General features: G+C 35.8%; 1 protein-coding gene across 1 annotated transcript in view; it reads left to right on the top strand.

Annotated features, from left to right (window-relative positions):
* The window catches only part of GRID2 (glutamate ionotropic receptor delta type subunit 2), a 691,727-nt gene that overhangs the window by 51,991 nt on the left and 613,802 nt on the right, over window positions 1-25,934 (top strand). The gene's annotated exons all lie outside the window — the stretch shown is intronic.

The following is a 25,934-nucleotide window of genomic DNA, read 5'->3' as shown; positions in this document are numbered from 1 at the left end:
TAAACGTCTCCTGGGTGACACTGCCTCATCAGAGTAATAGAAACTACAGTACAGAGGAGGCGTCACCAGTGAATTGACCAAAGCTGTAATAATCACACATGTATGTTTGAGGTAACTATTAAGATTTCCATATTCAACAAATTAGATACTTGGTGAAGCTCTACTTTTATCTTAGGGTGATGCAAATAATTGTGAAGTTTTCCTCCAAGTCTACTTGCCTGTTCAGTGCGTTGCCTAGAAAGACTGAGATATTATGCTGATGTTTATTTACAGAAAAAAGAAAAACAGGGCCACTGTGACAACAATGCAGATGACTAGCAGATTAATAGCTGTAGGTAGATGTTGTTGATAAGACACAGTAAAATTTTGAAGCTAAATGCATAAATACCAGAAACTGTGCTTGTCCTGGGCCTCCGCAGGGCAGTGACAGTATTGGATTTTTTTCCAGAAAAGAAAGAGTGTTAGGGGTTTTATGTGAAGGAAAAAATCCCCAACAACTTTATGTTTTGCTAACATTAACTACCAAGAGTTATTAATGCAACAAAACAATAAAATTCTTACTACTTTAAGTAACCTAATTCCTAGGTGACTGGCAATAAGTAAATTTTTAATTATTAGCTTTAGAAATTGTTTTTGCCCTCCACTGAAAGCACTGGTAGCACTGACTGAAAAACATTAAGATTCAAAATTTTAACTAAAATAACTGCAGTTATAAAAATAATATTATTTCTAGTATCCCAAATGCTGTACAAAATATAGAGTTCCAGCCTGTTATTTATTCTTTGAGTAGTCCTTAATATGTATTTATTGTGGGAGGTAACGAGACTTCTCTCCCCAGCTTTGGACAGTTGGACCTAGAATGGACAGAAGTTTCTGTAAGCAGAATATGGCAAGGTCAGGGTAGTGCTTGGTATCCCAGAGTTAGGTGGAAAGGGCTGAAGGATAACAGAAAACAAGATGATGCTTTTGGCCAGATGCACAAGCTACAATGGAAAAGCATGTGCAAAAATCTGTTGGCAATCCAAAATGCATGTAAAGTTGTTCACGCTCTCCTGTCACCATCAGAGAGCTCTAGGATGTTTATTTCTAGACAGGAGACAAAACGCTTCTGTTTTAATCCTGAAATTCAAGATTCTTTCATTTTGTGTCTGAAGGCATAAAATAAGAACTGAGGCCCAACCATACTAATTTGTTTGTGGTATTGTGCTTTGTGGTGTGTAGATTAAGGCTTTCATTTCCTCTATTGTGATATTAAAAAAAGAATTAGCATTACTATGAAAAATAACCATTTATATCAAACCAGTCTCTCAGTGATCATTATTTTCTTTGATGTAAAGCAACTTAAATTTTATATACATACTTTTATGTATATATTCTATATTGATATTTATGCTGATTGGAACACATCTCCATTGCACGTTTAAAATTAATATAAACATTAAATGCACTTCAGTCCTGTATTTCTAGATGTATTTTCACACACATTATTGTGTAGTAGAACAACTACTCAACATTTAAATTTCCCTTATTAACAAAAAAAATCACTCAGTAGAAAAAAATTTCAAAATAATTAAAATAGTTTGTAAAAGTTAATAGATAAATCACTAAAAGCATTTTGTGATATGTCCTTGATGTGAAGCTGCTTTCATAGTTAAGACTTTATCCAAAATGTTGGAAGCTGTATTAAAATTTCCTTTTCCTATTCTAAAAAAGATATGAAGTTTTTGACTGAAAGTCTGAATTATTTCCATTAGGCATGGCTGTCTAGTTATGGCTTTCTACTCTTTCTTATTTTTTTGAACTGGAAGCCCTTCCCCACAATCTGGAGAGAAAAAGTAGGTGAAACTCAAAAGAGCAATTTTTGAAAGATTTTTTTCTGGGGAGGCAAGTATTCAACTAGATTTTCTAGTACTTGTGACACTACTGCCAAGTAGCATAGACTGATAAGTACCGGGCCTACTTAAATGGTCAAGGCTATGGGATGTCTTTGGGAAATACTCACTTTTTGAGTATTTTTGCTGCTACAGGAGATTCTGTTGCCAAAGACACTATTTCTTTAACTGTGTTCAGCTGTAGTTTACAATTTGCATCACTTAGATACATCCACTGAATGTATGTAATATCCATGATGCTATGTAGAGTTGCCCAACTTACTTTAATGTAGTGTTATGTGGTTTTAATAGAGAAAGACTTCTTTGTCCCTGCCTCTTGTTCTTTTGACCTATTTGTATTTTTTTTGGTGAACTTTTTTGAAAGGTATTGTTAGCATAATGAGGTAAACATTATGCATTAGTGGTAGAGCATTCTTTGAAATTAATTTTTTTCTGCCTTATAGTAGCTTTAGAGAAAGGTGTGGTTTTCACCTGAACCAAGACAACATTGCACTGTAAGTTTAATCACACTTATCAGTTCCTGAACACCAATTTCAGAGGCAAAATTACCTCAGATATTATTACAATATAATATGATTCAGGAAACTGGTCATCTGGTTAAAAAATTGTTATGATTTGGGAAGGACAGAATGTACTTGTGATGTTGAAATTCTCATAAATAAGCTGTTTCTTTCATGATCCTAGTTTTTTACAGAAGATAACAGAATGATCTGTGATGATCATGTATTAATAACGAAGATTAAACAGATGTTCTGCAAAATGGATTTAATGTGAAATGTTGGATTGGTTTAAGGAAAGAAAACAGGGTTAGATCCTCATATAAATCATTATAGCTCCATGGAGAACAGTAATAGAAATGCTGAAAAATAAGTCTGTATCCCTGGAGGTATTTTGGGTATACAGCAAAATAGCAATAGCATTAGATGATTTAATACAACTCAATTTATTTTTACATGATGAAATTGTGAACTATTTAGTTATGTGCATTTTTATTTTTTTTTATGTGCAGTTGTCTTTACTTTTTCATTAATTTGTTTTGGCATGATTGAAAAGAAGAGCCAGGCAAAGGACTTCTGAAGTCAAGACTACTTGTAATTTCAAAATAATGGTTTAATTTTGTTTAATTTGATATTTATTTGATACCAGCTTGTTTTCACTTATTTATTCCCATTTAGAATTTGCCTGACTGCTATATATCTAAAGCTTACACAATGTGACCTTTATATATTGTGCTGACAAATCCTTTCCTTTCTGGTATTAAGAGACAACTTGAAAGTCTTTGGTTTGGCCCTTGTTAATGAAAGGTTGAATTTGTTAACGGTACATTTAAACTGAAAATCTGTATTTCCACCTCTCTTAAGTGCATTTTTTACTTCTATCTGGAAGTGGTTTTAATCTAGATATCTTGGCATCATTGCCACTGTATTGTCCTATAGCTGTATCGACTTCCATTTATTAGTTGTTGGAAACAAATGCAATTCCTGTAATAACTGAATAAAGAAAGTCCTACAGCTACTTCCAGCCTATCTCAGCATAATAATTTTGGCTAAAATACAAGATAAATTAGTGCTGATTGAATTTAATTATAACTGTACAAGACCCAGTCTGCAAGGGCAGAATGACTATGCAAAGGAGCCACCACTGTGACTAACTTTATGGGGATATTTTATGAATGGTGCATAAAGCTGCAAGTATACTTACATTAATGGATCTGGGCATGACCTAAAATATACTTCGATTTATTATGTTAGATGAGAAAGTGCAAATTTTGGTCAAAGTGCCCCAGTCAATCAAAGCACTGCTCAATTGTTTGCCTGGTGGAACTCTACAGACACAGAAAGTGCTTTGTCCCCGCTCTTCAACTGTATTTGATATATGTGAAATATATAACATTTACCTGCTTATAGTATTAACAAGATCGATTCCATTGTATAAAGAATGAAAAACACTGCTTTGGCATGATAGATTGTGGTAAGTTTTGCGTTTGGGAAGAGCAATGGTATAATTTCTACACAAATTATTTCAGTACAGTTTATAAACTTATAGGCTTTAAATATAGTCATTTAATCATGTTAGTATTACAGCAGAGGATTTTGAATATAGCCTTCTTAAACTGGGGGACTGGGGAACATATAATACATGCATTGGAGTGCATTCCTCTCTGCTCATTTCACACATCCTTGAATTTAGGAGTGGGATGACATTATAGCATTATGCTCTGGTTAATTGTAAACATCCCAGGAGCAGAAGCAAAACAGCAGGTGGTTGTGGCTTTATTATGAAGTACAGTATAATTTAAAATATTATTATTTAAATAAAGATACTTCAGATTCAATGTGTTGTCACTGAAGGCCACATACCCAGAGAGGCAAGCACAGACTTAGAAAGAGGAGAGCTAAAGTAGGGGATGGGGGTGTGTCTCACAAAAGAAAAGGAGAGAGAAATCAACATATGTAACTGTGAAAAAAACCTCTCAAGAGATATCAATGGTAAGAATTTTAAAAGGAGACTTTAACTAGATGCATTTGAGGCCTTCTGTATGGCTTTGGGAAGAATTCTCAGGCTAACTCCAGGGCTAATTCTCAGGCTTAACCAGTGAAAACACACACCCACATACCCACCCTCCAGGTCTATTTTTGGCTTACTTCTCTGTCACCTGCTCTGTATCTTAGCTAGTATGCATTAAACTTTCCCCCTACATATAGCTGCAGATTTCATTGCAACTCTGTATCATATCTTAATGCTGGGTGGTTTTTTACTCATGTTTTTGGCAAATAAAATTTGACAAATGTTTCAGTTCCTCTCTGTACAAAAATGCCAGTTGTTATGAAATATGCATGGTAAATAAGTGTACTTCCTTTAGGTGTATTCCCTTTAGACTGAGATCCATATATTCATAGTTGCTTTTGTGATCAGGTCACAAATGTTTACTTCCCCAGTGGTTGCAGGATTAGAGAGTAAATTTAAATGCCACTTCAAATAAGTGGTTGTTTATCATCCCAGTAGTGTATGTGTGTTGCCTTTTTCTTTTCTTTTGAAGAACAAAAGCAATTTTATATACACGGTACATTAAAATATTGGTGAAAACATGACTTAGATTCTGATAGACCTAATAATTTGAAATGCATAAGTCGGCAATGGGGCAATGGCGAGTTATGCCAGCTGAAGAGTCTTGTCAGAGGAATTTGACTAGGCAAAGATATAATGTATGTTAACTTGTAAGTAGATGCAAGAATTTGACAGAAGCTGCATCTTCATAAGTTTCTCTTCTAATAATAATGTCTCCCTGAAACACCAGAATACTGCTGATCTTACGAGATACATGACATTGAGGTAAGAAGCTTTGCATGGATCAAATTCTGTGGTCAGTCAGACAAGATGATCGTTTCAGTTCTCTTCCTATTGTGGTTCTTCATCCCCAAAAATAAACATACACGTTAGCTAAAATGAAAGAGATTGTCATTCATAGCCATTTCTAAAGTGAATGGAGGAAATATATTCTACATGATTCTCCTTGTTTTCCAGGAAAGGCTGTTCTCTACCAGCTCTGTATTAAAGAGCTGTTGTGACCGGTTGTGCTGTTTGTGACTCACGTGCCCCAGCGTATAAAGCGTGAGCTGCCTCTAGTGAACTGCATCCTCACTCTCAGATCTGTAGTAATATTCCCCCTTCCTGATGGCTTCTTGAGCTCTGGCTCCTCTTCCATAGAAGATCTGTTGTAAGCATTCTCTCCCACTATATACAATTATTATGCAGTGTTAAACTCTTTGGCTCCTTAACAGAGAATGCCTATGTCTACACTCCCGTAGCAGAGGCAGTGCTAAATAAACCACACTGTCTTTATCTTCAAAATGAATTATGAATTGCCCTGAATCATTAGTAACTGCATTGCATGTCCAAACGTGCATTGAGTTCTTTGAGAGTATTGTAATTGGATTAGCAAAATTCAGGCTTGATTAATTCATCACTGTAATCAGGTTACTAAACAATTCGCGATGCTCTTGATAACTTAACTCTGAGGGAATGATTAATGGCTTTTTATGAAGGATTAAAGAATAGCTAACCCTGCTTTGGGCAGGAGTTCAGACCAGATGACCTGCTAGGATCCCTTTGGACCTGAATTATTCTATGAATCTGTGAAAATTATTAACATACATTTCCAAATGTCATGGGCAGATCTTCACATGGTGTGGTTGAGAAGACTTTCATCAAAAACAATAAGCCCAGGTCATGTCACATCCTGAATTTTTATGCCTCTAATGATTTTTCTTTTTGGTTTTTTGTGTTTGTTTTTTTTTTTAACTAGCAAATTTTAACTGTCATACTGATAAATATGCCTTTCATCTGGGGTCTTAAATTATGCTGTAACTATTAGTTGTGCCTCAGGATTCTTTGTAATATTATAAAGTACCATAGACTCCAGTTGTAAAATAAACAGTGGCACAGCTTAGAAAATAATCCAGGAGTCCTAAAGTTAAGCTCCAGCTATAATCAGTTAACTACGCTTTCTGAACAGCAACTTTTATACTGATTTTCTGTGCATCAGGATATGTATGCTGTTCACAGCATTTCATGTAAATAAGCATCTTTATTCAAAATTAGTATTATATGTATATTGATTTTAAAACAAAAAAAAGGTCTTTATGCCACAGATACAGCAACTATTCCAAATATGAAAATTATATAACTCTGTCATACACCATGACATTCAATATAGTGCTTCATGACATGCAGCATTGGCATACCTGAAAGCTTTGGGGAAAAATATGCAGAAGGGCAAAGACATACTTCTTACATTCTGCTTGTGCTAGTTTTGTATTTTCTGTCTCAAAATTGTCATTGCAGGCCTCTAAAGAACTTTGATGTTTGGAACACACAATATGTCACAAGAACAGCCTGAGGAAGAAGATTCAAAGACACAAAGGAAGGAGGATCATTTTCTGTTTGCCCTTTGTATTCATCAGCATCTTTGTCTTGTTCTGTCTGCCAGCAAGTGATGGGTGAAAGAGCATCAAGATGAAACAAAGCTTTTGTGAGGCCAGCTGTCATCCCCAACCAGTATCATCTCCTACAAATTACTATGAGTTTTAGATAACCTATTGAAATACCTTATTAGGAGCAGCTGAGGGATTCAAACTGCTTTTGTTGCCTTATAACTACTAACAGTTCAACCTTAATTTTTGACCCTTTGAGACTGAAAAAGCTAAAGTTTACTAACTGTGGGAAATGCAGTAGGAATTTCCTAGTCTGGTAATAATTTGTTGCCTTGGTTCTTAATGAAATGAACTTCAGCTGTTACTGTCACCTTTGACTGACTCCACACTATGGCTGACTCTCAAACCAGATGCAGAGTTGCTTTTGTCCTTATCTGTTCCACGGCAGAGTGAAAACTATGGAGTTCATCCCACATAATCTCAACATCCCTTTATCATAATGTTTGTTCCTGGTCATCTTTGAGTGGTTTTTTTGTTTGGTTTTGCTACAGACTATCTGAAACAATGTGAAGCCTCTGTTGCAGTCCAATAAATTTGTGTTTTTCAAGAAAGAGAACAAGGGCAGGTGTTATGTGTTTTGGGACTTGGTATAAAGATGCATGAGAGTGACTGAAGGCACAGAGCACACTGGGAAAGTGTCGGAAAAAAATGTTCCAGGTGCTGAAGAATTTGGTGCAGGTAGCTTGGGGTGCAGCTGCAGTGCAAGCTGCAGGTTGAGCTCTGGGGGTCTGGAGCCCAAGGCAAGAGGCTGTGAACTGCCAACCCTTTGCACCTAAAAGGGCAGGGGGACCTGTAGCACCCACCAGGTGAGCAGATACTCAGAGGCACAGCAGGATCCGATGTCTCAGCTGGCAGATCCCATACTATCACACACAGAGACTGTGAGAGTACAAAAGCACAGGTAGCCCTTAGTTTAGGGTCCCTCCTCAGAGTCACCAGCATGTTATTTAGTTGTTGCACCGTGATAACATTACTAAAAGTAGCCAGAGGTCTTAGACTCTGCTATGGGAAGCTAGGGGATGATCCAGTAAGGAAAACTTGTCTCACTTTGTGAGTGAGGTGTATGTAGGAGCCAAGCAGGGCACCCATTGGCTCACTGGAACCACCTGCTGTGAAGGGGCCTTGGTCCCAGCAGTGAAAGGCTCTGGAGGTGGAAGTGTGGCTGCCAGAGTGGTTCTGGAATGGTCAGACAGGAGAGTTTCCTTAATACCAGATGTGCATGGGGGGTCAAATGAGGTGTATTCTTACCCATACTGCATGTGGGAAATAGAGTCCAGAGTAAAATTGTCTCAGAGCGAGATGGTTGACTGACTGGTTTGTAAGCGTGGGAAATCAGGTGACCAGGACTCAGGAGCTCAGTCATGACTGAAAACCTAAGCTTGACAATAGACTGAAACCCCAATGAGATTTCCAAACTCAGTTGATTGTGTCTTGCAAATTTAAATGGGTAAATGTGCAGGAGGGAAATAGATAGTTTCTTCCACCTAATGTGGTGAGGTTCCTAAAAAATTCAGGCTCTTTTCTGAAGATGGTAGAGAAGAGAAAGAAATAGGACAGTTTCTTATTTCCGTTTGCCAATACACTACATTATAAACTAGGAGAAGAAAATTAGGGAAGAGGAAGAAAAATTGACAGTACTTTTTTCTTCCCGTATAAAGCCTGAAGAATACTTTTCTGTCACACCTTATTATAGAAAAAGTTAAGCATAACCCTTTTTTTTTATTCGTCCTTAAGAAAAAAACACAGCACAAACAATAAGGGAATTAAGGGAAACTTAGGCCTTAATAGCTTACTTAAGACACTGTATTATTCTTCAAATATCCATTTGCTATCTAAAAGAAAATCCAGTGTCACTAGTTTGCTAACAGAAACCATGCATTGTGTTTTTCTCACAGCATTTCTAAAAATACTGATGCTTTTATCAATTCCATTTCCAGTAAGTTCTTTATATACATTGTTGTGTCTTGCCACTTAGAAATCTTGGAGGAAAAAAAAGATACAATTTTGTTCATTTTCCTGTTCTGTTTTGTCTGGTTTTTAATAAAGACTAACTATTTAGTAATAATAGAAAATGGTCTCACATTAAGAAACTCTGTTCAACAAAGATACTCTATTTCAACAATAGTTACAGATCTTTCCCTATTATAATATGTTTCTTAGTTCTAAATATTGTTTCATAGTTCATATTTGCTGTCATTTAAGCCTTGAAAAGTTAACTTCTACATTTTTTGTACCATTAAAATGCTAATATAAGTCTTGTGGATTTTTTCTGTTCCATGAGGGGACGGGAAGGAAGAGGTAGAAATGTGGAAAATGTAATTTACATTGTACATAGAAGTACGCATTTTTTAAAATGTTGTTTATTTTCCCTTCCTAGGGAATTAATTATGCCTGTTCCATTGAGAACACTCGTCAGCTTAAAGCTCTTTAAGTTTTACAGTCAAGTAATTAACAAGAGACTTGGAGGCTGTCATCTATGTTAACAGTTTTCTGATGAATGTTACTTAGTGTAAAATTACCTTACACCATTCCTATCCGCTTCACTGCTGCAGGAATGTATCCACTTTACAAAGACAGTAACATGGCTTGCTTTGTGAAGAACAGAACAGTATTTGTAATAATGTGGAAATTTTCTGTAACGGGTAAAATCACAGCAGCTGAGCTTCATCTTACCTGATGGATAGCATGTGGTGGTAAAAAGGCCTCTCTGAGGGCAACTCCCTGCTATAACTTATTTCCAACTCCTCTTCAGAAAGTAAGAGATAGTTTAAAAAGTGAATGTTGCTGCCTGAAGGGGGAAGGTGATGGAAACAGCTGGTCAAATGGTACACACCAGTTTCTCATTAAGGCCTCGTAAAGCAATTTCTGCTTTGTAGAAATAGTGGAACTCTGGGTAAGGTTTAGGTTTTTTTCTGGTGACTCCTCTGTGAGGACACAGTTGCTACCGGTGTAGAAGGGAGGAAGATGTAATATGAATACATCTCTGAGTCAGCTCACTTATATGAGCATTGTCACAACTTATTTCTGGTAAGTGAATTTCATTCCTATTTATTTCACTGTCTGAGAGATAAGTCCTTTGGTGAAGGCAGCAGAGGGAGGCAACTGGAAAAAAAGAAAATCAAATACCTCAAAGCATCAGTTCAGTATGTAAATCCCCTTTTCTTTCCCTAGCAAAAGACCTTATACTGTCCATGTTGTGTACATGTGAATAAAAATGGAGGTCACCTCTACCAAAAGTGCTAGCTGTTATGTTAGCATGTATAAGCAGATGCTTGACTCTGTTGTGTATGTTCAGAGGAGGTATTTGGGTCTGAATCCAAACTGTTTCTTGAAATGAATGTATTGATATGTAGTTTACTGACCTGTTTACTGTAAAGTGTGAACTTAGATAGATGAGCTTAGTTTCATCCCTAGTTGTACCATTATTTGTGAAGGCAGAGTAAGTCCTAGGGGGACAGTGGCTGTTGACTTATGCCAAGGGCATGTAAAGCACTTCAGCTATTGTTCTGTAATCTGTGTGACCAAAATACTTTATCGATGGAATCTGAGCACTTCGGGAAATGGCACAGCTGGTGTTTAAATTAGTAAGAATATGGAGGCACTTTCACAAAAGATATATTTGGCCTTGGCACTTTGGAATGGTATTTAAGCCAAGCTTATTTGCTTTTTCATGCTACTACTTTCTCTGCCTTCCCTGCCTGTGCCAGAAACATTGTTCAGATGCCAAATTTGCCATTTGTGCCCATTCTCTGACTGTATAATTTACCTCAACAGTATAATTAAAATCACTACCTAGATTACAGCTGAATTAAGTTCTTACCCAAGGCTCTTTTGGCCCAGTTTGGTCTTTTTACCTTTCCTGAGTCACCTCAAAAAGAATCTCTCCCATTTTGGTTTAGGCATTCGATTTGAGTTCACACACTTTACCTGCAGGGGTTTTTTAAGATTTTTTTTTTTTTCTTAAGGCAAGAAGGACTTCTCCACTGCTCTTTAATAAGCCACAGTCACCCAAATGAGCCAGTTTGGTACTGCTTTCAATCCCAAGTTAGTTGTCTTATCTGGACTTGGTCTTACAACTTGGCATAGGCAGTTAGCACAATACTGGGAGCATGCTTTGGAGTTCAAGCCTGTACTCTTTTGGTCTAGCTCTTCTGATTTATCATGTAGTGGTCACAGTTCCCTAAAGACATGGAGAAGAAGCATTCACTGATGCTTTTATACAGTGTGTGAAAAAGTTACCTTTTTTCCTAAAAGGTATCTGAAAAATATCAAGTATCAAATACCTGTTCTCAGAGCTGTTCAATTAGTGCAATACATGAGCTTAATGAAATATTTTGGTTATGAGAAATGTTGACTAAAAATTCAATTCTATTTTGCTGTAACCTGTCCTTAGAAAACTCTTTGCTCAAAGCTCTTCCTACATCTTCAGGTTTATATATGAAATTTTCAAAACAAAGAAATTTGCCAGCAGAGTTCCAGTTGGATTAAGAACAGAGTTAAGCTAAGTTAATGTGCAGTGCGGTTAATTTTATTTGGTGGTACCTTGAATGTAACACCTACTATCTTTTGAGAATGAAAAGCCTGTTCTGACTGGCACTTTCAAATACCATTTTCAAAAATAAATTGTAGTTTTGCCTATATTTCTTCAATCTCTTATTTTTCTTTTGTTAACAGATCTTTGTCTTTTTTTTTTTTACTGCTCAGTACAGAAAAAAGAAGTTACAATTACATGTCTATCAGGTTTATATTATAATGATTTTTCTATTTAATCAATGCAATTTTGCTTTTGATAACAATGCTGAGCTTTTGATTGCTTTTTGATAAAGCTTACTGGAAATCAGTATTCTTCATTACTTGCCCAGCAGAAGAGGGGGAAATAAATACTGTATAAAGAAAGGTAGCTCTCACAGTCACTGCCAAGAGATCTCTGGGGAAAATTTTCTTTGAGTAGCACCCACAGCCTAGAAAATAAGTAGTCCTAACTAATATTTAAGTAAGCACGTTGTGCTACAGTGAAAGTGAGACTTTTGTTCTCACTTTTACCTCTTTTTTGCATCTAATTCAGCACTGTTTAAACAACTACCTAATTTTAAGTGCATGAACAGCCTAATTGATTTTTCATGCTGAAGTGCCTTAAACTGTAGGGCAATGAGCTTAGCCTTTTATTCCTTTTGAGAAAAGGAACATTGGTGTTTGGGTCAGCAAAAGAATTATATTTATCTTCTAAGGAATTGGGGGCATTTTTCCAAGAGAATATTCATAAGAATTGCATTTGTTGCCTTGAAGTGAAAGTTGTTACCAGAGAGTCATTTTTTGTGTTAGAAATGGTAATATTTTATGGAAGTGATTAAAGAATGATTGTTAACATGAATTTAATTTTTTTAAAAATTTTCCTTTTCACCAAGCAAACTTAATGTTATTGTGACATCTTTTAGCTGCTGTGCTTCAGTCTCCTTTTAATGCAAGAGTTGTGCCAGTTACACGCTATCTTTTGATTTCTGATGGGAATAGTGTTCATCAAGTGTCAGAGAAAGATGTTTTGAATGTTAGGTTTCTTTCTTGTTTGTTTTTGTTGTTTTGTTTTGTTTCTTTTTTGTCTTTGAGAATTGTTGATCCCTTGGATGATTCCTTGAAAAGTGAGACTTTCAGGACAGCAAAAATAGTGAGGTTATTTGAAGTCAATATGATTATCACAGCATGTAGATCATTGCATTTGTGCAGGAGAGACAGTGTCAGGACAAGGCACTCATTTATACTTCTGTGAACTATATTGTTTTGTTTTTGATGATAAATTATTGGCTGCATATAGAATATGTTTTCTTTATCATTGTGTGAATTAATGTATATCACATATAACTAACCCTAAAGCACTGGGGACCCCCTCCCCCCGCCAATTATTTGTTGTCTTTCAGGAATAACTCCTGTCAGTGATAGTTAAAGTTTGAGAACAACCTTAGTATTTTTGAATTTAAATAGGGAGGGTTGTGTTATATTCCTACAGAATATCCACATATGTGTTCTAGGGAATTCTTGAATATGGTGTTGACTTGTGCAGTACAGGAAGCAGCTCTAGAAAAATCACTGTTGTAGTGGCTGGAGCTAAATATTAGAGAGATATAATGAACATTATATTTTAGATATAATGAACATTTCAAAATTTACTTCCTGTCTTTTTATTCCTATCTATTCCTTCCAGCATCCCAGAAAACCAAAATGTCACAGTTTGGGATGAAATAAACGTATGTAAATTACTTGTTTCCTCCCTTTAGTTTACTTGCTGTTTTACTGGCCTTTCAAATAAGGAGATGTATTTGTATGTTAGACTGTTTATTTCCTGGAGGGACCAAACTATATAGCATGTGAGAGTTAGCAGGAGTTAGGAGGTTGTTTAACCTACTGCTTGTATTTGCTGGTGATTCAGATGTTTGTATTCTTCATACAAAATTAATGATGCTTTTTGCTAAATTGCCTCTCCAAACTAAATAATGATAGAGAAATGAGCAACTTTCTTCTCCTAATTTGATGGTAGCATAGTCAAATACATTAGTCCTCAAATCAGTTGTTCAGACATTTGAAAAGACAGCTTCATTACCAGTACAAGGATTATATAAATAATCATGCAGAAAGCATTTTCTTGCTTTTCTATCTAAGGAATTTCTTTGTATCTCTTCGGTTTTATGGTGTAGAATTGCAGAATCACTCAGGTCAGAAGATATCTGAGGAGGTACCTAGTCCGAGGTCCTGCTCAAAACAGAGTCAGCCTTAAATTCAGAACATGCTGTCCAGGGCTGAAAAGCCTCTGAGGATGGAGATTCCATAGCCTCTCTGGATTTTGATGCTTCATTGCCCTCATCATGAAACCCTTCCCCCGGGCCCCTTTATCCAGCTGAAACCACACACAGGCGTGTCTTTCAACCTTCCACTGTGCACCACCATCAATAACCTGACTCTGTTTTCTCAGTAGCCTCCTGGTACTACTGGGGCTCGGCCATTAAGTCCCTTGGAGCCCTCTTTCTTCAAGGCTGAACAAATCCTGTTTTGTCAAATCCTGTTTTCTGCAGCCCCTGACCATCTTGATTGCCTTCCAGTGCATTCGCTCAAGTTTACCTCAGCCTTTCTTGCTATAGCCAAATAGCTTATCAACCTTCATTTATTCCAGAGTCCTGTGCTGACTCATCCTTAGCTAAACATCCACAGAGACACCTGGATCCTTGTCTGTAGATCTCCTAACCAGGCACTCTAGGCCTAACAGTACTGGTGGAATGGGTCGGTCTGTCACAGATGCAGGACTTTGCTTTACTTTTGTTGAATTTTGTGAGGTTCTTCATGCTATATTTATCTATGTAACAATAATGTATTGTTTAATTAATTTGTACTTTGTGCTACAGTGTGTCTTGCAACCTATTTTCACCAAAAAAACCATGGAAAGGTAGACCAGGAAAAGTCTCAGGAAGTCATCCAATTTTTCTCTGTGCTTGGGACAGGGTTGCAATGCTATTGTGTGATGATGCTGAGACATACCACATATATATTTTCTTTAAATTTAATACAGTGTTATGCATTAACTGTAAAAGATTTTATTTTTAGCACTGTGTATTAAGTATTATCACTCCGAGGAGAGAGAAAAATGTCTTGGTTGATAAGACATTCACTTGCAAATTAAGAGACTTGTACCTTGTCACAGGTTCCTTTATCTACCTTTAACAAAGATTATGCTTGTATTTCTCAATTTCATTTTTTTTTCTTCCCATCAAGTTGTCAAGGTATGACATTCCTTCTGTCACCTCTAGTGAACAAGTAGTAGAACTATGGCCTCTTCTTGCTTTAAAACTAAGCAGAGTATTGAGCCTTGATTCCCAATGTAATGTTTATGTTCTTCAATGGCTTCCAAGTATGGGGCTTGAGGTATAGGGTAATACGAAAAAATAAATTATGGCATTGACTGAGATGAAAAAACACACCTTTATGCAAGTCAAGGTTATTCAAATATAGAAAACCAACAGAAAAATGAGCAGTTTCTAGTTGACACTGGGACACTTAGGCAACATTTGGAGAATGTGACTGTCACTGGCAATAAAAACTTCACTTTTTGTACAGTTCTTAAGTCATTCATGCTGAGTACCATTTTTAGCATCTTCTACAAATTACAGTTATTCTCAAATTTCCACTTGACCTCAGCAGTCATTAGCATAACTTCTTGTTTTTTGGGTTTTTTTTTGACTTTTTCTGTTCCATTCAAAGAATGTCAGAGATGCTTTTTTTATAGCTACAGTGATCAATATCTCTTGAAGTGTTAGATTTGTTTACAGAAACATGTGCCTAGGTTTCCTTGCACGTTTGGAAATCTTTGTACTGCTGTGTTTAACCACTCTTGTTTGCCTTCTGTCTCTTCTGTCTTTATTGGAGACTGTACAGACATGGTACAAGGCACTTGTGATGGACTCTGTCCTATTGTTAGACTTAAAGTAGCTGATCTGCCTTGCATAACATGGTCAGTGAGTCTTAATTTAGTTTTTTACTTTATAGTGGTGGCAAAAGTTATAACAATAGCCATTCAGGAATAGGTTAGATCATGCAGAACTTTGTCTGAGTGTTAGCCTGCCTTGAACTCTAGGAATGGCCTATTTAGCTGGGAGTTCCTCTGTTGAAGAGGAGCAGAATATTTTGAAAGGAAGATCCATCTGCATATGTTTGCTGTCATTCAAAAGAATGGGGAAAAAAAAGGAGAGGGGGAGTGAGGGAAAACTACTGATTGGATAGACAGAAGGATCTAAGACTTCCACGTAAGTGGCCAAATCATCCTGGAGGCACTGATGTTTGCAGAACTACTCACTGCTAATGTAGGACTCTCTGAAGATGGAACAGTCCCTTACTCACAAAATGAGTGCTATTCTTTTTGAAAGAGAAAATCCTACCTGCGATGACTGTAGTGCTTGGGTTTCTTACTGTATCCTGATTTCTGACTATTTTCTCCTATTTGATCTAAAGTGGTTTTGGTTTTTTTATCATTTTAGAGGGCACTTTTTAAACCCACTCAGGAGGAGAAGAGATGCTTTCAAATGGACTTGTAAAGGATTATGGTTTGAATCAAATTTGAGGTCAGGAGTTAATTCAGAATCCTTAGACACAGCTCACAATAACTATCACTTACCTGTAAGTCTGTATGTCTAAATTGACTTTGGTTTACTGGATAGTCTTTTTCTGAGAGCTTTAAAATGTTGAGTAAGTGAGGAGGATGTGTTATTCGCTCTACCAACAATGTATTGACTCAGCAGTATTTTCCTATTTACACAGTGGGCAATTTCAGTTCATTATCCATAACAAGCTTGTGTTTATGTTCTTCCTAGTTAGATATTTTTGTACATATAGGCATTTACAAATTAAAAGCTATATTTTTGACAGATTGGAAAATGTGTGTAATTTCTTAGCACTTTTCCCCCATTCCTTCTCCTTTGACTCTGCAGATTTTTTTTTTTTTAAAGCAAGTAGTCCTATTTGTGTTGAAACGGGAAACAAATAGCAATTTATATTACAGGAATAAACAAAATATAATTGATTTCATTAAGTGGGACCTTGTGAAGGGAGAAATCTATATCTCTATTCCATTCCAGTGGATGAGAATTCCAGCTCTGGGAATGTAAAGCTAAAAATACCAATGCTGGGTACACTTTTTTCTTTATTCCACAATTCCCCACCCTCCATATTCCAGAGATTGTCTTGCTTATAGGACACTTCAATTATTGTTTATATCCTTGTATACATGTTGTATTTAATTGACCTTATGCTTTGAACCAATTTTTGGCTTGTAGAAGCTTTCTGAGACAAAATTGCCAAAGTGTCACTGTTACTAAAAAAGGCCAAGAGCAGCCAAATGACTCAAAGCCAAGCTTGCCTTTTAAAGTCCAACAAAGTACTTTGTGTCAAAGGTAAAACCAGCTGATGCACTCTCTTCTGTTAGTAGTCACTGTTTTTCTTTAGATGGAAATAGGAGTGATTGATTAACATACTGTTTCCCTGTTGAGGCGAGAAAGGAATGGCATCTGTTAACATCAGAACCTTAAAATTATGGTGCTTAGTACTTTTGATGCATGTGAAAGTATAGGGAGAATTTTACAAGGTACCTTAATAAAGAGCATGCAAAAATCTGCAAGCAAAGTTTATAGACAATCCTATAGGGTTTGATTTTTTTAAAAATTACTTCTTAGTCCGGAAATATAAAAATACAAGGCTGTAAAGAATAGCATCTGAAGTCCCTAAATTTTTTTGATTTCAAAATATCATGCAGAGTAAAAGAATGGTTGTTGTTAGAAGGTGCCTCTGGAGGTTGTCTAGTCCAACCCCCTGCTCATAGCAGGACCAGTTAGAGCTGATTTCTCAGGTGCATGTCTCATTGTGTTTTGAATATGACCAAGGACAGAGACTCCATTACTTCTCTGGGCAACTTCTTCCCGGAGATTTCAATCACCCTCACAGGGAATAAGTGATTTCTTAAGTTTGAATGAGGTTTTCTATATTTCAGTTTGTGCAGATGGCTTTCGGTCCTTCCTCTGGATATCGCCGAGGAGAGTCTGGCTCCATTCTTTCACTACCCAAAGCCTTATATATATATGTATATATAGAGAGAGATACACACATCCAGAAGATGGCCCTGAGTCTTCTCTAGAAGTTCTTTACTGAACACTCTTCTGTATCTCTCAATGTCTCTCTTGTACTGGGGAGTGCAGAACTGGACCCAGCACTCCAGCTGTGGCTTTGCCAGTGCTGAGCAGAGGGGAAGACTCTTACTTCTCTTGACCTGCTGGCAGTGTTGTATATGATGCAGCCCATAATCCTTTGCTTCAAGGGCACATTGTGGCTCACGTTGATCTTCTTGTCCACCGGGACTCCCAAGTCTTTCTCCTTGGATTCTCATGCTTTTCATACACCCTTTGTATACACTGGTCTTGCACAGCCGTGCATTTCTGGATCGGGCAGAGAGCAGCATTGCAGTTAAGAGGCCCAAATCCAGACAGGCACTGGAGTATTCAACCCTGCAGGATGTACTTGACAATTAGCATGATTGAATCCTTACAAAAGGTCTGGCTTACTGAACAAAAATACCTCAATACCTCAATGCCTGCTACCTCAACTGGTAGCAGTTGCTGCCTGATTTTCTTTTTATGATCTGTTCTGGTTTCTTTGTTGAGAAAATTTCTGTATTTATGCTTAAAGTATGCTAGGGGTACTCCTTATGACAATAAAGAGGTTGAGGGCAGACTGATGATTTTTTTTCTTTTTTTTTTTTTTTTCTACCAAAGCATGTAAGTATTTCTTGATTCTTTTTGAACTGGGAGATGATCAACTTTAGGTTAATTGAATCTTTTAAAAATCTTCCAAATATATTCCTGTCAAATATGTATATCTACTTCTACTTCCACTTTGTCATAGTTCTAACTTGGCTGTTGTCATTACAAATAGTGAGCTTGGAAAAAGCTAATATAGAGTTTTACCCAATTTATTACTATTTTACAATTGTGAAAAGCTCAAATTTTATTTGCATAGATCTTGATTTATAGATCTATTTGGAGTTTTCTATACAAAATGGGAAATTTTGTTATTTGATGTGACTTGTGAACTGAGAGGGTTTGTGAAGGAAAACTGTTGAGAAGAAAATACTCCAGAACAAGAAAATCCATTAACATTGAAAGGGGGAAATAATTATAGAAATTCCTTCCATAGAAGTCACAGTTATTTTCACTGCTCTTTATAATGGAAGTACCTCTTTTTGCTTGGGTATATATTACTTCTTCTCCTGCAGGAAAGGTTTTCACTCAAAAGGAAAAAATAAGAAGGAATTTTTTTTTCCTTGGTTTTATGTTGAAACTTGGTTACAACACTGGAGACAATTGTTTCTGATTTTTCCCTGATTTTGTTAATTGCTTTGATTTTTATAAAACATTATTTTAATATTTGATTTTTTTAAACATCTTGTTATTGCATAATCCTAAATTGCATCTAAATTCTCCCTACAAAATATCTATAAGTTTCACACTAATAATATGCCCTTTATATACACTAAGCTGAAGATTTTACAGGAAAGGCAATAGAATGTCAAAACTTTCAAGCATCAGTAAGAGTTTGGGGAAGTTATTATTTTGCAGAATGCAGTTGTTCTCAGGATTGCATCTTTGAAAGAGTAATTGACCTAAACGATTTCTTCTGTACTTTTCCTCAAATGATCTTCTGCACAACTTAAGTTAACATTGAGACTTAAATACACTTAATGTGAACTTAGAGTATTTTTTACTCAGTCATAGTAAGTTCTTTTTAAGTCTAGCTGAATTTTGCTTTGGGTTTCTCAAACCCTTCATGTCACAAGGTATTGGGGAATATATTGTGGCGTGGTTGTGACTGTGCAAGATGTGTAAGTGTTCCCACTCTTACCCTTGCAGAAACAGTGTTAAACTCTGTGAAGAAGACTGAGAAGACATTGTTTTCTCAAAGGCAAATGCTTTCTGTGTTTAAGCTATATTTCATTTAGAAGTTTGCTTGTGTTTTAGTTCTTGAATCCTAGGGATAACATGTTCAGTGTCTGAGTCCGTTAAAAAAAAAAAAAAGGAAAGAAATTTCCTTTTCTGCATTACTGCAAATAAACCTTCCTTCATCTTTCACTGCTTTAATGTTATTTCTGAGACCAGTTTTGGCATTTTACCAGAATTTTTTGTGGAGTTCAGTCATCTGACCTTCATTCTTTTAGGTCAGCATGTGTATACATGATTGTGGCAGTGATTGTAACTTCTGAAGCTTAAAATTATTGGGAATTGGGCAATCAGATTGAATGTTCTAATCTGAAATTTCAATAAAGCTTCACACACTATGCTGCCTTACGTTTTTTAGTGTTCTCTCATTGTAGCTGATGAGGGAAAAAAAGAATGTATGTTCTTATTCACATGGCACTAATTGGAATTCAAGCATATGGTGTCAAAAAGGTAACATCTTGCCGAAAGTTCAGGTTTACTTACTAATGTAAATGAAAATACTGATAAGAAAAGAGACTGTAAAACTAGAACTTTATAAATTATCTCATTATACATAGTGTATCTGAAAACATGGCACAGATAAAAGATTGCTTCTGATATGATATTTTACAAGACTATTTTGAACTTTGATGGTATATTTAGTGTTTTGGTAAATTACATTTCCATTAGTATAGTACAGATAACAGTGAAAGTACATCTTACTATCTTGATCATAAATCAAGAAAACTGTGATTAAATGAAAGTACTTAAGAATTTACATGGAACTATTTACTTTTTGAATATTTTATGGTTCATATTTGACTGGCTATTAGACTGCATTACTGTAATTGTAAATAAGAAGTGGTTGGAAGATATCGTCTGTCTGCATAAACATACAGCTTTAATTAAAAGAAGAAAATAGGTGTGTTTTTAATATGGGGCTACTGCTTTCTAGGGTTAGCCTTATTTTTTTTCGAAAACACTTGCTACTCTTTGTATTTTTCCACTTAATTTTTGTTATTTGTATGGCTGTGACTGGATATCTCACACACTGGGACTGCGCAACTTGATGAATTTTTCCATTTCCCATTTTACTCCATGTTTATGGTGCTATTCTCAACCTCCATTATGCTAGTCTGACAAACCACTCTTTCTCCTAAAGAGCCAGTATATAGCTTTAACTTGGGCCATAAATATATACACAACTGTGCAGGTTTTAGTTTAAGCCTTCATAAAGCATGATCACTGCTGCAGGAGGAGGTAAGACTTGAAAAATATAGATGGGGGTAGGGAAACGAAAAAGGTGTTGGTGAGACTGAAAAGAAGAACTGAGGGATGGAAAGCAGGGTATTTAATGTTTTAGCTGCTTACCTGTTTTATTTCTTTAATTGATGTCTTGAAGGCATGGTGACAATATAGTATATCAATGGTTTTGTGTAGGAAGCAGTTCTTCTCCTTCCATGTTATTTTATGATTTTGTATAGCCTGTAGATTTAACAGACTGTTAAGTCTGAGGATAAGGAAGATACTGTAGGTAAATGAGACACAGGTACAAAATGAGGGCTGTCACAAATGTGTTGATCATAATTGTGGAAATAAAGGGAAGTCACCATGACTTCAACAGTTAAATGACAAACATATTAAAACATGCCATTTTCAATATCACCTTTTCATATTTTGCTTGTGCAAAATATTATGCATTTTAGTTTGCTGTATTAGCTGCAGGATATTCCTCAAAGATCTCCTTGTATAGGTCATGAAAGACTGAAAGTGATGAATGAGATAGATGGAGAATGAAAGGTTAAGGTGACAAAGCAATGAACATAGATCTTGGCTCAGCATCATGTTGATGCAGATGCTTATTTTGAAAGCAAGTAGGACTTAAAAATGATTGCAGGTGAATAATTTTTGTAATATATTTTACTTGTCAAGTGGGATTTTTTGCCATTTCAGTAGTTTTGGGGATGTTTTTTGCATAATTCAATAAAGCATTAGGTGATGGTTTTAATCCTAATTGCCAAAATACAGAAGCACCATGTAGTAATTTTAAGATAATCTTTTTTATATTTGTTTGAATTTATCTCATCTAATAATGTGAACAATAGAAGATATGAAACATCAGTCGTGCCTATATTATTGTAGAACTGAATGTGAAGTTCTGGGTGTTCAGTGTTAGCAGATTGTTTGAATGTATCATTAGATAGTAATAAGATCTGCAGCTTTCAAAGTGCAACTGACATGTTCTTCCTAACAGGCTAACAGAGTGTTGTAATGATTCATATAGGAAAGAATAAACCTACATTTTAATATTCAAAAAATTCTAATTTAGAAGAGCTTGCACAAGTTGTCAAAACCTCCACAATGAAGAGTTAACAGTTCCTACTCATCTGCAATGAAGTCTATTCTAAAGACTTCATTAAAGAAGGAAGCTACAGATGGCAAATTATGGTAGCTGTGAAATAAGTTTCCTCAGGGGCACTTGGAAACCTTGTGGTTTTCATTTTTTTATCAGGGAAAGTGATGGTCAGTGTCAACAAAATGCAGTTTGATACTTTTTTTGCCTTTCTCTGCAATTTCCCTCGTTTGCTTATGGGATTTTTTGGGGTGTGGGCTGTTTGTTTTTTGATGTATGGGGTTTTTTTTCCTTTTCAACTGCTATGTCAAATAAAAGTGGATACCTTCCTTGATAGAACTATTATCATTGTAGAGCTATTGATGTTTCAAAGGAAAATGTTTTTCCAAATGATTTACTGAAGCTCATCAGGAGCAGATAAAAGAGATCTAGAGCAAAAGGAAAAAGGTTGTATGTTAGAGCCCTGTATTTCTATTAGATAAGAAGGCAAGGATTTGACATTTATTCTTTCTGGAATTGGAGTAGTTTCTTTCCCAACAATTTCTTATTTTACCTGGACAGAAATTGTGGTATGCTAAATTAGAATTATCGCTTCCTAGTGTAGTAGTTAGTCAACAGGATAGTGTACTTGAGTAGGGTATTCATTTAAATCTCTAAGGACTTTATTGAGACCTTAATATATGTATCACACTGTCTCTGTATATAATGCCAAAAGGCTTTTAAAGTGGATTGTTATTAGTTTTATGTGAAAAGGATCACTGGATTGCAGATCTGCTACTCTGGAACAGGTTTTTCTGCTGCTGTGGAGTTACCATCGGGAGTACAACAGCCAGCGGTAGAAGCTCTTGGGGTTTATGTAAGGCTTCTGCTTGGGAATACCAATAGGTCTTGGGTGCAGTCCTCCATATTGATAGTTTAGAATATTTGACTGATTTTGTGATTCATGCTGCTTCTCTAGTTTACTCAGTTCTTTCCACTTTGAGCCCTTTTGAGGACATTATGCTGCATACTGAAAGTATTTGAAAAGGGATGAAAAGAGACCGTTTGTAGTTACCAGTTGCTGCTCAAATATTTCCTACTGTAGATTACGAAAGGGAAACTTGTGGATTATGTTTGCAACTTAAAAGTAGCGGGAATCTGAAGAGAAGTAGGAAAGCAAAGATTGATTACACCAATGCATAGAGAGAAACCCTTATATCTTCAGGGTGTGATGTGATTTTTGGTGACTAACATAAATAGCTCGAAGTCAACAGGACCTTGTTAGAAACACTGTGCTTAAATGAAGTCTTTTAATTCATGGAAGGCTAAACTCAATGTTGTATCAGAAATGAAAATGTGTTTTAGATCTCTCCATCTCATGCATTGAAGTTGAGGTATTTACTCTGATATTAATGGAGAGAGGAAACTGCTAAGTATGTGGAGAATAATAATAACTTTAAAAAAAGAGGAAAATTACATTGAGTTTATACTTGCATAGACAATTTTGTAAGGAAGAAGAAATGAAATAACAGGAAGGAATGAAATAATGTAGTACAAGTCCACATGAGTGAAACTGACAATTTTCGGTAAATTCAGTGCCCATTTACCCTTAATACTTATTTGCAAGTATTGTTGCCATGATTTTTTGTCACAGTTTATAACTGAAACAAGTAAAATTTTGAAGAGAACCTAGAGGCTATTATGCAATTTAAAATATTTTGTTAAATACTGTGATATTAGTTTTAATGTAAATAATAAGTGAGAGATTGCTGTAGGTTGTTTGGATCTACAATCCATCATTGTCTTCAAAAGTCTTAAATTGTGGAAAATATTTATAAATTTCAGTTATAATTGATTAATTAGTAGCAATTTTATTTCAGATTTCCCCAGGGAATAGATTAACTGTCTATAGTTTCCTCTTAAATTGCTTAAAATTTCTCACTGCCCAAAAATGGTGTGAATTTTAAGGTCAGCTGGCAAATTACTGAGAGAAGGAGTCTGGTAGTTTTTTTAGATGATCTGTCAGAAGAAAGAGCCAAGCATCATGTGGCACTGGCTCTTTGTGCAATTCTCAGAGCAGCCATAGAGCCTAAATTTACCATCTGACAAACTTGTCCACGTGAGTCGTGTAAGGCATTTTCCATGGGAGAAACTAAGCTTAAGATTTCACTTTAGTTCACTAATACTAGTTAGTATTTTCACATTTAGGATTGTAGCATAAACTTACCAAAGAACAAATCTCCAGTCTAAATGAGACTGAAGTCTGAGTTGAGGCAATGCTTCTCTGACCAAGAATTGCTTTAGGCTGACCTGTCTAGTCATGCCAGCTCCTTTTATTGGCATGTTGAAGGTACAGTCATTTATGATTTTGGTATTTCCTAACCTCTTTACTTTTCAAACAAAGCACACTAACACTTGTATAGAAAACTTTCCATGTTTGATTTTTATATAAATACTAATTGTATTTTTTGCAGAAGTGACTATATGGGTACATGTGCAAAATCCATAAGGTCTTGCAATACATGCATGTATGTTAAAAAAAAAATACCATTCAAAGGAGTGCATTAGTGTGATACAAAGTTGCATTAGCAAAAATTATATCTGTTCATTCTTATTGTCATTTTGCAGATTTCTATTTAGCAACAAGTAAGCCATCATTAATTCTGTCATGTAAATATATATGAGTCATTTGGGAGTTTGTCGACTCAGGGGAATAACCTTGCTTTTTTCCACTGTTGTGTTTTTAATATAAATGTTGTTGACACAATAACAACAGTGATGAATGTTCTTTCCTAAAAGGTATTCTTTACTAAAAGAGAGGATCCCTTAACAGGTGAGTAACCCTGAAGTTCTTCTTACAACCTCATCAGACATCTATCTGTCTGTGGAGCTTAGGAAACTTGAGCTGCTATTGTTAACCCCATGGTAGAAACTTGTCAGTGTTCATAGTTTGGGTTGGGATTTTTTTTTGAGTGAGTGGGGGAGGGGTTTTCTTGGGGGGGATTGGTTTTTTTGGAGTGGGGGAGCTTTTGTTTATTTGGTTGGTTTTGTTGCTGTTGTTGTTGGGGTTTTTTCCCTTAATAATAGTTACTTAAAAAAAGTACTCTCATCAGGAATGGATAATGTTCCATTACATGGTTTTTGAGAGGTGACTACTTTTCCTGTTCTGTCTGTAGAAAATTCAAGAAGGATAATGGATTCACTGCTTAGTCTAGGTTAGCTCACCATAGGTACCTCATAGAACAGATTTCAGTATTACTGATGTTTATATGAAACTAGCATTTTATTGGTATGTTAAATGAGTCCAGAAACAGTAGCTTTTAATATTTTTAAGGTTGTTGTTGAAGAAATGAAGTGGAATACAGCAAGTGAAAATTATTCAAAGTTTTTCATAAGCAGTTTCGGAAAGGTGGGCTGACTTTCAAATTGCAACGGAATGAAAATCTTAGTATTTCCTCTTTCACACTGAATATTTTTTGATAACTAATTACATACAAAGTATCTTTTCAGTTATATCTAGCTATCTTAGTCAAAATCTTTTTAAAGTTCCCCTCAAGTTACATGGCACTGAATGAAGACCTAAGCAGTTGTGAAATTTGAGGACATCGGAAAATTTTGCTTCTATTTAGCCAACAGGTCTAATCCATCTCTTTGCTTTGGTGGATCATCTTTCTAGTGATGACTCACCCCAAAATTCCATTTAAAAGCCTCTGAGAAATCTCATATTCTTTTGCTCTTAGTATGTTTCAACTTTTGCAGCTGTGAAAAACAATAAAATGAACCTAGAGGAAGCTGATTGAATGAACCAGAAGGGAGCAATAGAGGTCTCTTTCCACCTATTCTCTGTGTATGCTGAGACTGGAGTTGAACACATGGTCCAGTTTACTAGTCTTTTCTGCTGCTTCTGTTCTGCCACCTCATTATTTAGTGGTTGGGAGTTAGAAATTACTACACTCTGTATGAAGGCAAAGATGTCCTTCCCAGTAGCATGAGAAGAAATTGTATTGCTGAGACATAAAGTTAGGGTCACAGCTTAAATATGTGTCCTTTTTTCACTTCAAAAGTCCAGCTTGCAAAGCCATTGGAATGATATTAGAATGATAGATGAAAACAACAGTTATGTAGAGACAGTTGGAATTTTTATTAAAATGTCTTAAATCTTTACTTAACAAACTTATTGTACCGTGCTTTAATTAAACACAGTAAGCTTCTGCTCTTC

Source organism: Manacus vitellinus, unplaced genomic scaffold (genome assembly GCF_001715985.3).
Source record: "Manacus vitellinus isolate BGI_N305 unplaced genomic scaffold, ASM171598v3 scaffold_0_pilon, whole genome shotgun sequence".
Lineage (NCBI taxonomy): Eukaryota > Metazoa > Chordata > Aves > Passeriformes > Pipridae > Manacus > Manacus vitellinus.
This window is presented reverse-complemented; position numbering and strand designations above follow the sequence as displayed.